General features: G+C 37.9%; 1 protein-coding gene across 7 annotated transcripts in view; it reads right to left on the reverse strand.

Moving 5' to 3' along the window:
- The window catches only part of CTBP1 (C-terminal binding protein 1), a 247935-nt gene that overhangs the window by 53282 nt on the left and 181399 nt on the right, over positions 1–13254 (reverse strand). The window contains exon 1 of one of the 7 annotated variants that reach the window (XM_085314713.1): positions 11303–11324. The exons of the other annotated variants lie outside the window; for them this stretch is intronic. The gene's annotated coding sequence lies outside the window, so the exon portion shown is untranslated. Of the gene's footprint in view, positions 1–11302; positions 11325–13254 lie in introns of those variants that run through there. 7 annotated transcript variants of the gene reach the window in all.

Below are 13254 nucleotides of genomic sequence, written 5' to 3' on the forward strand. Positions count from 1 at the left end.
ACAGTACTGAAAAGCCTGATATGCTTTCTGGATTTAAATTAAGATTTGGTGTTAGGCTTTGTTCTCTTGATTCTATCTAGTTACATATTTCAATTATTTTTATGCCGAACACTGTCTTATTAAAACAGTATGCATGATGCAATACACTATTAGGCTCTATTTTTTCTCTGATTAAAAAAATTCATTTCCCCCCGCAAGACAGAAGGAAAGATAATTTACGTTGCACTGTGTGTATTAATGGTAGGCAAAATGGTTTCCATTTTCACATTCAAAAACAAGTACCTGTAAATTAACGCTAAAAGCAACTGGCCTATAAAACAGGCATGTTTCCATGCCAACTGATCATAGAAATACATATAATTCAACAAAAAAATGAATAACCTACAAAACAAGAAAATAAGAAGAAAGCAGAAGTGCTGGAAAGATCCTGACCATACCCAACTATTTCACACGAACTGCTAACAACACTACAAAGGATGCAATTTAAGACACGAATGGTATACAGCTAATGGTACTTCATCATTACAATGCTTAAAAGCTGTCATTCTCTAGTCAGCAAGAAAAACAGGATACAGAACACCTCTATTAAGAAGGAGGGAACACTAGTACAATAGTAGTAATTCCTACAGAGGTTTCACAGTCGGTAGACAAGAAAGCCCAGGTTACCATTCAATGCACATCTTTCTTTAGAATTTTATTTGTCTTTTACTTACAAAGGTCTTGYTTATTCAGACTGAGTTGCACTGTGCTTCTGCAGTCAGACAGCAGAGCTGCTTGCAGACTAAGGCAGTCCGCTATTTGAGTATTAGTTGCAAAATCAAGCACGTTAGGAGTGAACAGGTAATTTACCTGCAAACAAGCAGCTCACACATCAGTGTGTACGTACAAAATTGATGCATGCAATTCAAGTTTTGTATGTATGTATCTGACATCAGCTTCATAATTGCTAAGAAGATACTACCGCTTTCCGCGCAAAAAAATAAATTGTAAATTCACATATAAAATTATGGCATAATCTACATAAACACACACAGAATAACCAGAGTTTCTTTAAGTAACAAAGCTCAAAAATGTTAAAGAATGCTACAGATCTAACAATAGCCCGTTCTCAGACATTATCGACATTTATATCCAATAAAACCAGTAGTCTGAATATTTGTTCTTTTAAATGTAGAGAAATAAATAATGTCCAGCAAAGAGATCCATAAAATCTGTGCTATAAATGAGTAAAAATTGAAGACAGGAAAATAAATGCTTTTCTTAATACATCTGTATCTTGTCAAGTAAGTAATAATATTTTTCTTATTTAGTTCTTGGAGCCATATTAGAAGACATTAGAGGTTTAAAAGCGATGAAAAATTACGATAACAGAACTGGAAATGGAAATTCCACCATTAACGCATTTTGATGCATTGGTATTTTACCGTTGTCCATACTTTGCATGAACAACAGACAACAGAAAATTGGAAGTGCTTGTACCAATCCTATTGTCTTCTTACTCACATGAAGATGCAGATTTCATGATAATGAGCCTGCAGAAATAAAATACGCATGTACCACATACGCACACTGCATGTCAAAATGTAGAGTTTTATATGAAATGAATTCTAGGTTCATTTACTAGCTTCACTCTGTACAGTGACATCAATGGACGAAAAGGAATGATTATACGGCCCTGACCTGACCTAGCCAGAAAGCATAAAAAAAAAAATCAAGGGCTTAGTGACTTTCTTTCTCTATYAATTCAGGATTCAGTAAAAATGCAACTTTCAGTTGTGATAGTTCCTTGTTACCCTTTTCCACAAACATCAGTAATAAAAAACATGTATTTTCTGAGACAGATTTTGCCATTTAAATKCAAAAAAATCCGAAGTCTGGCAAAGGGAAGGCGAAAGCTGAAAAACACTGAAGTCACTGGGATTATTTTTAAATAAATCAATAGTGTTTAGATCACAGCCCAAGAAACACCCAATGAACAAATTAAATATTAAGCATCTTTGAAATTCTCTGCACTCCTGATCCCCCGTCCCCAAATTTTGCCTAAGGTTGTCCACAGCTAATTGATCAAGCGTTACTAGTTTTTGTAGGAGCTGGAAAACGGTGATTCACATGAGCGGAGAGGTCACTACTTCTGCACASTTCTTCACATATAAACTACTAATATGAGACAGTACAAAATTGTATTTAGGACMCTAAGAACAAAATCTACCCATATGCTTAAGACACACTGAGTACTCCTAACTGATAATAACTGCATATACAATAGTCTTTGCACTACGTAAGAGTTCAGCAACTCTAACAGTACCTAGGTACAAAATCCAACTGTTAGCCAGGCACAGTAAGCGTACACCCAACTCCACGCTTCCTGGCACGTTACTCCTGCTATGTTTTGGAAGGACCAAAGGTGGCCGAGTTGAGAGATGAAAGATGAGTTCCGCTCTGCAGATCTTCACCTCCTTTCGTCTACTGTCAACAAGACTCTACCATTGTAAGGACACACGTCCAGCAAGTTTTTGAAGGAATACTGACTACATCATTCACTACAGTGAATGAAATGATCAGTAGATTACATAGATTTTTTTATACAGCACTGCCTAGGGCAAGATCCTAAATGGTAACAGAGTAAAGGCTCCAAGTTATACAAATAGGAGACAATAAAAAAAATACAAAAAAAAAAATCGTCAACGGAGCAACAACGGGGAGGGCAAGCAGCAGTGATTACATGTTCAGCAGTAACTCTCCCATAGCCTTGGACAGTACAGTCTGTTTATACAAACGAAGGAAAGAATGCTGCCCTCAACTTGCCCATTACCCCACAGAAAAGGTATTGTGGGAATGTTAACTTTCACCTGGCCGACTTCCAATGCGGACAGGAAAAAACGCAGTTTTAAAATTTCAGCCAACTGAAGAATACTCTGCATTTTTCACATTTTACAATTAATTCAAGTTATGTATAAACTGTCAGGACTTGAACTAAATCCATATATAATAGATGTAGTAAGATGATCAATTCCTCTGTAAAAGAATTAAATCAAGGGGTCTCACATCCAAACCAAACAGTCAGTATCATATTTCACAAACCACGACAGCTTCTGAAAAAGCCAGTGCATTTCTAGAATAGCAGAAATGTTTCTATTGTCTGTAAGAGCGTTTACTGGGCAATCAGAGTAGGAAAGGAAGAAAGAGCCATCCATATTTCAGTGGCAAGGTCCTAAGCTGTGATGCAGGCYTGATACTGCAAGATAAAGATGTCCWGCGGGAAGCTGGATTTAATTAATTTGAAATAGAATAAAACGGTATTAACACGAGGGAATTGTGTCCTGCTACGTGTCCAGTTCCTGAATGGGCCCCATGACAGGGAGTGTAACACAGAGGTGATCCAAGCACAGCAACTGTGTGGCCTGGGGAAAAACCCAAAACAAAACTTGCCAAAATGCCCCACTCCATTAAATGGAAGGCATTTTTCCTGCTCTCTTCCATCTYGCACTTCTAGACTAGGTGTCTTTACTTAGCAGTCATCTCAAAGTTTTTTTTAAGTTGTAGAGTGTGCAAACTCCAACTAAAAGAAATTATCCATTGCCACTTCTCTCCCAAAGTTCAACTGTTAAGTAAAAATAGCCTGCAATCACGTCTCCACTTCAAACCTCTGCATCTCAGCACAATCAAGAGTACTCAGTGCTAGCACAACATTCCTCTATTTCAATACGCCGCATATGGAGCTGCAGCCTGATCACTTACCAGTATTTTGCTGATTTCTTTGCGTGCATGTCCTGTCAAGATAATTGGTGAAATACAACTTCCTGATTTAAATATACAAGAGATTTTTTTAAAAAAAACTGTTTAAAGAGGAAGCAGTTTAATGGTGGAAAGTACATGTTTAATGCAAAAAAAAAAAAAAAAAAAGCCCTTCAATCATAGCAGAATGTTTTATACAGAGCTTGTGTTAAAAAAAAAAAAAAAAAAAGCCCTTCAATCATAGCAGAATGTTTTATACAGAGCTTGTGTTCAGTCATGCCACAGGCTGTCTTTAAGTGCACTTATATTAATTCAGTTCACAATCAAAACCACACTGCTTCCAAACCATTTACCTGCGACAAAATGAGACACAAATGAGATCTACCAAGCACCTATTCAGAGCAACATTAATATCAAAATCCTGCCCTTGGTACTTTTTTCTACAGCCCTCAGACTGCTTTTACAAGTGAGGTCAGTATCATCATGCCCGTCTGATGCGTGCTGGGACTGYGCAGTGAAGTGAAGTGAATCATTCCAGGTGGTTCCTCAGGCTACTTCCACGTAGGAGAAGACCAACACTGTCTGAGCCATTACCACCATGTGCCACTTAATCACATTTGCTAGCACTGCTGTCTCTGCTCCCCTCTCCCTTCCACTTCTCTGGTAATAACTAGATCAAATTTGCTCTGAAAGTTAGCAAGTCCACATTCATCTTCCTTCAGCTATTCCTAAAGATTCTTAATAACACTAAGTTGTTTTTTTAACCAAAGGGGGGGGGGGGAAGATAAGCAACTCAAGAGGGTAATACAGTTCTCACGTTGGTGATCAACTTCCTAACATAGATGTTTCAGTTAGATGACTTACATAAAGAGGTACTAATCCCACACAAGAAAAGTTAGATTTACACTAGCAAGTGCCAGTAAACTAGAACATAAATGCCCACATAAAGTGGTTGCAAAGTATGACATTTTGACTTGGTTTTGCTGATTCTTAAATAAGTCTTCTAAAATGAAAACTAAACTTCAATAATTCTCTTTGGAAATCTGAGAGAGAATTAGATGATCTTTTAGGCCCTTTGCTCTTGCACAAAAATTTCTCTCTTGATAGTAAATCTTCAGGGACTTCTATAGTTGCTAGAATTGCATAACCCACACTTTGAAAACTTCACCAGCTTATGAGCTAACATCTGTAAGGCAGGCAAAAAATAAAGTATATTTTGTATTTCTAGATTTTTCCTTGGGTTCTTGTGAATGTAAGAAAACATTTTTCTTTTGGAATATAAGCATTAATTTTGTTAACAAAGCCATGAAGCTTAAAAACAAAAAGTTAACAGGCTTAAAAGCACGTCCAAAAAGAAGATACTAGCAAAGTTATCAAAACAAAAGTATAATGTCCACAATACTTCAGAGTCTAAAACACCAGCTCAGTAAAACACATCGTAAATTTTATTTATTCATAGAAACCGAAAAATAACATTCATGATTTTGGAGAGTCCTTACCATCCTGAATCTTCCAAGTAAGTCACAGGATGTGTTTCTCACTAAGCCAAACCTATTTTCAGATAAATTTTAGCAAAAGGGTTATCCTATAATAGCTTTGGCTCAGCATGTGAGATGCAACCAGGATTCTATGGATTTTTGTAAGCCCTCTCCAATTTCATTTGATATCAACTGGAGCTGAATAACTCAACATCCTGCAAGATCAAAATCAAAATCTGCCAGGAAAGGAAAAGTTATGCCTGCAGCTTACTGCTTCCCAAATTCCTACTTAAAATCCTTCCTTTTTCCTTGCTCAAACGAGATAATTCTCAGTGCTGAATACATAATGCTAGATTTAAATTTCAGATGGCTGCAGGGTGGTCATGAGGTAAATACAAACTATATCTGTATGCCTCTGTATTTACAGCGAGAAGGAAAGTCATCTGGATTCAAGGATTAAAAACACGAAACCTTTTGAACAAAGACATGGTAAGAGAAAGCCTGAAACAGAGGACTGTCAAATATAAACAACATACACAACCAAACCCAAAATGCAGTGTATTGTGAAACCCTTTCAAAACCATACAATGCTATGGGAATTAAGTAAACTTAAAACTCCCCTGCAATACTCTCGTCATAGCTAATTTGTGATTTCCTGTACTCTCAGTACTAACAGCACAATGGAGCCTCTATTGTGAGCCTCCTCCCACAAGCTTTTAAAAAATGCAAGACATTCTTTTTATCTAGACTGGCGTGGCTAAAATACATCCAGCTCTACACAGATAAAAGGTTATTTTCTTAGATGTTGCTTTTGCTTTTTTAAAAAAAACTGCTGTCTAGTTGTGCTGAGTTCAAAGATCACATAGGAATAGTGCTCTGCTGGCTAAACTGCTGACCAGGAATCTCAACCAGGCCAGACATAGGAAAATGTTTTAGTTGTAGGATTACAAGAAAAGGTTCTACATGAAGAAGTATCTGCAAATTCAAAACAACTCATATAGGCTCTTACAAGAGCTGAAAAAGATCAACTAAATCTCACAGAACCAGCAAATGAAGCTATAGCAATATCAGCTGCATATGCTGATTGAGGTTGAAGGCAAGAAGCCTCGTAAGTAACTAAACACACGACCTTCAAACACATAGCTTTTGGCCTACCTGTTTTTGCAAAAATGTTGGATTYCACACAACATTTTAATAGATATTAAAAGATATTTATGTTTAAAGAGGTGCATGAACGAAATTTTGCCCATCAAAACCGAGTAAGAGGAATAAAAGGTGGCAATCCAAGCACAAGAACAGTTTGGGAAAGGAGCACTGCTAGCAGTCGCAGACTTTTAGCAGGCAGGAAGGAATTTGGTGAGGATACAGAATAAAAACCTAAAATGTTGCCATGGCTTTGGTCAGCACCTTCATGATCGTTCTTATCCAAGAAACACTGTTAAGAGAAAGAATTATCTAGCCAGTTCCAGTCAGCATGGGAACACACTCATACAACACTGAATTACTGTTAACCAGTAAGATCATTTCTCTCAGTAATGCTGATTATATGAACAGGAAAATCCACAGCGTGAGAAAGGCTGTGATACACATTAATACTATTCAGTGAAGCACTAGACACACATTAAGATGTCTGGTAGACCACAAATGTGAAAATGCTCATTATCTGGTTGAAAATAAACAGTTTAATATATCTGGTACAACACATTAAAGAGCAAAAATATTTAAATATCAGTTTAAGAGTTTGGGGACTGGCTTGTGGTTATCTCTACTAAACACTTTTGTCCTGTGTGACTCTGCAAAGACTAAAGCTACATACTCAGCAAGAGACAAACTGGCTGCAACCATCTAATGAAATTTAACTCATCTAGCAATTCTGATGAAGCACTGCACATCGTTTCTGCTAAGCCATGCATTTTGTTTCTCAGATCGAGACTGCTGTGCCGCGAGTATGCAAGAGKCAACACTGATTTTGGACATTTCAGCTTAAAACTAGGGGGCTAACTCTGAAAACACACATTCAGGTAAAATCCCTACAGAAGCCAACAAAAATTCTGCAATTACAGATTAAAGATACAGGGATTTGCACCAATGGCAAAGACAATACTGGCTGTCAGCCTCTAGCGGCACCTCTGCCTGCCGATACGTATGACTAACAGCTGCCCGAGGCAGCACTCTTTTCCTGCAAATTCTCTTGTGGATCAGCCCAATCTGGCTGGAGAGCATGCATCTTAGCATAGCTCCTTTCTGGCRCGTTCTCCCAACTTCTGACTCACCCAGGGGCTACAATGACATTTTGCAGAGTGAAAAAAGTATGTGTAGTGGAAGGGGATGAAAATACCCTGCAGGGCTGCTTCTCTCCTGGCTTTCTCTTGAATGCTGTCTCCCCAGTGTACTATCCAAGCATGACACGGGACAGCATGTAGGCTGTTCCTCTGCTTGGCCAGGCACTGGGCTTTACTGTGCACAGTGTAGCCTCCTGCTGCAGGAAAGGAAAGGAATATGGCCAGTGGGAATGCGAGCTGGATTTGCTACTTTTGCTGTCATGAGAGGGCTGCCTTGGGATAATTCTTGCGGATAATGTGCAGGGGAGGAGAAGGGGAATTACAGGGACAGCGCCTCACGTGGCAGCAGCAACAGCAGTCAGCCTGGCTTGCCAGGGCTCGAATATGAGCAAAATGACAGCACGACCACGTYAGTCGTGCTTCCCCCAGAATTTCTGTCCTAAGCATCTACCTACTTYGTTAATACCGCAGTTTGGCTCTAGATGTCCAAAACAGATGAGGGCCTACATCCTTTTTGCACGAGACCAGACACGCTTAGGTACATACGTACGCGCCAGGAAACCACACGGGGCACTTTAACTACAGACACTTCTCTCTTGCAAGGGTCACATGTCAACCAAATACAGAAGGCAGYAGAAGCTATGCTTGCTTTAAAAGAAAGAGAACAAAACAGTTATGCTCCTCTCATGTTCCGTAGGCTAGTACGTGAAATAACTGCAGAGCTTCCAGTAGATCCTGTTGGGATGGGCCTCTCACCGCTCTAATCACAGCATGTGTCCACATGTGATGGCACAAGCTGTAATCTATAAAGAAATATTGGGGCTGCTCAGGAAGACAGCACACATCGAACAAGAAAAAAAACGGGCTGCATACAGGAGTGTGGAATTTTGACTCAGTCATGTAAGAAACATTTCTATGCTTCTTTCTTTTTTTTTGTATTTTTGCCTCAGAACTCCCGTAAAACATTAAAAGGAGAGGAGGAGTAACTTTCCTTACAATGAAGTCTGGCATACATACAGAGTCAGAAAGCGTGAACGACTTTCATTCCAGACTTATGTAACTTTGCCAGTGGTGACAGAACACACTGAAAGCGATTCAGATACCGATAAGGGACACCCGCTGACCTGTAAATAGAACTATCAAAATATGCCTTAAAATACCTCACATAAAGCAAAATTATATAATTGCRTTACCTCATGTTTTAATAATAAAGCTACAAAGCCTTAATATGGGATATAAATAAAAGCCTTCTATTAAGAAACCTCAACTTTACAATTACTCTGAGCAATCGTTCCTAGCCCCTAAGACAAGCCTTTCTGCTTTCTTTAGTGGATCCCTTCTGGCCGACTACTCCGGCAGGTACCCTGGAAAGAAGTTCCTCAACATGCTAAAATATTTGAAAAAAGGAGGAAGAAAAAAGATGAAAATGTAGAGACGTGCAAGGCTCATCCAAAAGACGTATCAACATGAAATACGCTACAGTATTAGTAACGTTTAGCTCAAAGAAAAAAAAAAAAATCAAACAATGTCAATTTTCAATTATGTTCATTAGACACAAACTGGATAATTAGCAAATGGAATAATAACACAGGAAACAAGATATGTTTGAGCTGAAATGATGAAAGTATTTCATAAAGCATACAAGTTAATTTATAATTATCTTCTTCAAAAATTAAATCCTTGCTCCAGCAGAGCAAGCATAAATGTGTTGTTTCATGCAACAACCAAAAAAAATTATTCATCTAGTAAACTGCATTTTCTCATAGATTTAAGCGATTTTTTTTTATTTGGATTTTATTTGTGAGCTTTTTTTAAAAAAAAAATTACATAAATTGTCAAGGCCTTTTTTATTTTAGATGCTGCTTGTTGTAGCATCCCAAAGAGGTGAAGACCTTCGTTCAASCCCTGCTACAACATCAGCAATACGAAGATGGTCAAGTGGCCCCCCCAAACAGTCCCTGGACAGGCAGGCAGGGCAGAGAGCGTGCCAGCGCCGGCCTGGGCTCCAGGCTCCGGCAGTTGCGGCTGGCTGAGCCTCGAGGGTGTGGTGAGGCACACTGTACGTCAAATACTCCCTCTCTCCCTGCCCTGGCCATAGATAGCACTTACAAGACAGTACAAATTAGAAGGGCCCAGATGTCTCAAATTCCTCCAGAAATGGGATAAGTTTCTTTCTGGTCAGGCTCAAAAACAATTTGAAGTTTTACTGATTTCAATCATCAAATCAAAGCAGAATATTAAAAAAAATACAGCCCCACAAGCATAATCAAGCCCTCAAAACAGTTTAATCACAGAATTCACAGCAAGCTTTTTCACGCTATAAACAGTTTGAAACACTTACTTTGCTCTCCCCTCCCCACAATACTGTCACATAAGGTTGTACATYGTTTTAAGACGGCCAACACTTTGATGCTCTCAGATTCCCAAAACACTTCTGAGCACGTTAATCACTCAGGCACATGGGCTGAGGATTACTGTGTATTGAAAAAGATCCTACCATAATCACAGCTCAGGGGTTCTGAAATGCCCATAACAACTTGATGCAGTGACACTTCTCTAGTCTTCCTACAGCAAGAGCGCAGAGGAAGCAAAGGGCGCTATTTAAGGAAATGTTAATTTTAGATTTATGTGCAAAGAATGCTTGCCATCTTTTCGCAATCAATACACAGATTTGAATGAATTATCACCTTTGTTCTTAAGGAGCTAGGGGAGCAATGGAACCAAAGACACAGCAAGGAACTAGCATCTCTCATTTGTAAACTCATTTCTACACTGCCTGTGGGAGAGAATGTGTGTGGCAGAGGAACGAAGGCTAAAGGGCTATGTACTACAACTTTTATCCTCATCTTAAGTTTTAGGACACATATTAAATGTGTAACTCCATCTCTACTCTCTCACCAAATAAATAATTATGGGGCCAGGAGGTTAGGTAGCCTCAGATGAGGCTGCTTGCTTGCTATACTGCCAACTGCTACGGGATTTGAAAGCTTGACACATACTGGAGAATATCACCTCATCAATGTTCCCAGCTGGCTTCAGAAGCAAAACCCCAAGTATTACTATTAAATGCAGATCTCTGACACACAAGTGGCYGATCTCTCCATTTACCTTTCAAGAAGCATAGCTCATACAAACTCATGGTAGTTAAGGAAGGACAAAATGGCAACAGGCAATTGTAGTCCAGAATATTTGCATGGCTTTGAATAAACAGGTTAAGTGTTGTATTTCACATACACAAATTAAAGACTATTATTTCTCATGTGTCTTTACTAAAAAGACATTTAAATCTCTGTCTTTCCATACACTTATCTCTCTGCAAGCTATTTACTTAAAAAATAAGTAAGCTTTTTCATTCTTACAATAGCCGTTTAAATAGATGTTTTGGGAAAATTCATTCCACCTCTTCCCCTCCCTTTCCCCTCAAAGGGTCCACCATGCCTAGTCATCTAACTCTGGTAGATGCTCTTATTTGATAAGGAGGGATCGACTTTATGTTTCAAAACAGTGGCAAGTATACTACTCTATCTGTAAAACACATTACAGCATCCAGCTCCGTTTTAATCTCTCTGATCAGACTTTTTGGCTAAGTACTGTGACTTCTCTATTTACATTGTGAATAAAATTATAACTCTTAGAAACAGAGAATTAGTAAACTGAAGCACCACGCATTTTTAACAAAGAGCAGGTGCTATTTATCTTTATGATACAGAAGAGCAAGTCAAGAACTAACCAAACTGATAACATTTGTAAAATTTGCTTTGTCACACTACCAGGAACTCTCATTTTTTGATAAAACATAGTACTTACAATGATCAGCTTCTTACATGTAGTATACTGTGTGCTCAACTGTTGCATGCTCCGGCTACTCCTGAACTACGTGCGATAGCACTGAACCAAAAAAATCACAAAAATAGTAACTTCATTGATTAATCATCTCTTCTAGTAGGCACRACTACAGCAACTCTCAGAATTATTACTATCTTATTCACCTACTCAGTAATTTWAAAAAAAGTATCATTTGCTATAAAAATACTGAATCTACATTACTTTACAGGGTGATTTTTGTTTAGACAAGGACAGGCAGCATACCACTCACATTACACCAAATTATGCTCGCTGCGCCACCAATGAACACAGAGGAACTCTATTCACCTAAAAAGCACTATTTTTACACTAACAATGACAAAAACGATGGAACAATTTAACTGTCTTTGCCTTATTTCTATCTGTTTATAGATTGCAGTCACTCCGCAAATACCTATTTCTTGTTCAGTCTGGAAAAGTGCGGCAGGCTGGGTTTCTGTTTGTTGCATTTTGTTTTCAAATGTTATTAAACTGCAAATGGACAAAGTCTTTTGTTATCAGCTTTTTTTTCAGAATGAGCAATATGGTAATAAACTGAATAGCTTATTATTTGTCAAGTATTAAGGAATTCCACTACTGAAATCTTGCTGCCTTTGGGGGTCAATAAAGAGCAACATTATTAAATATACTAAAGTTAGCAGTTTGGCATTATAATTTTATATGCCTGCTTCACCAACACACAGTTAAAAACAGATAAAATAGATTTAAAAAAATAGAACAAAGTGATGCACTGGAAAACTAGCTTTCAACTAGCGTAGTCTACTATACAGTGACATTTCTAACCCTGCTTTTCTATTACATAAGAGAAGGTAGGTAACGTGTTAATTAATGGGCTTTCCATCTAAAGTAGCAATCATTTAAATACAAATAATATTTTCTTAGTATTTTCTTACTCTCTTTTCACGGGAATAGAAAGATGAAATTTAAAACAGGGCAATCAGGCTAATTGTCAAGGTGCTATCATGCTAAATAAGAATATTTACATTTTCTAGGACCCAGGAATGGGAATCCCTGTGATGCATCTGACACATCACAAATATTCTAGTTTATTTAAATAATTTAAAAAGGAAAAAAAAGGAAAAGTACTCGCTCACTTCAGGCTATCAGGTCTTACTATTTTCCGTGAAGCTAAAGGGATGATTGTCTTTGGGTGTTCCATCATGGCCTAAAAGCAAATATCTTTCCTGATAAGGTCAACAGTTATTAAAACATAAGAGGATGTTAAAATTATTTAATGTAAATTACAACAGGCGAAATTTGAAAACCACCACTGATAACAGTGTTTCTCAGTACCATAAATGAAAATCTGAATTTAATGTTTTAGAGAAAAACAAAGCAGCATAACAGACTGAATCATATATACACAGTAAATAGACTCATTTACTGCTTTGCAGCCTTCTTACAGTATCATTGGCTTACAGAATGAAAATGTTTATAAACAGAGTCTACACCGTATTTCTTTCTATCTGCAAAAAACCCCATCTTCCGATTAGTACAGTAATTTACACCAAGCAATTCTCTAACATCATCCCACGCACGTGATCTATTTTACCTTAAAAATCAGCAGCAATTCATAAATACCTTTTCCTAGCACATTACCACAGGGGGGAAAAAAAAGAAAAAAAAAAAGAGGAAGAGGAGGAGGGGAAAAAAAAGAAAAAGAGAAATTCAAATTCATGGAGAAAAAGCCTTACCTTTCAGATACATAAACCCTCCACAGATTTAGGAAAATCATTTCAAGAGCCAGGCCTCAAGCACTTTTAAAAGCAATAAAACGCTGCTTTTAAACTTCCTGTTTATAGAAATATTAGCACTGCTTTTTTTTTGGCTTTTTTTTTCTCCCCTCTGTGGCATTTCACCAGCATTTTGCTGCAGTTCGGAGCCAGGGCACTGCT

Source organism: Rhea americana, unplaced genomic scaffold (genome assembly GCF_003343005.1).
Source record: "Rhea americana isolate MKP2758 unplaced genomic scaffold, rheAme1 scaffold_41, whole genome shotgun sequence".
Classification (NCBI taxonomy): domain Eukaryota; kingdom Metazoa; phylum Chordata; class Aves; order Rheiformes; family Rheidae; genus Rhea; species Rhea americana.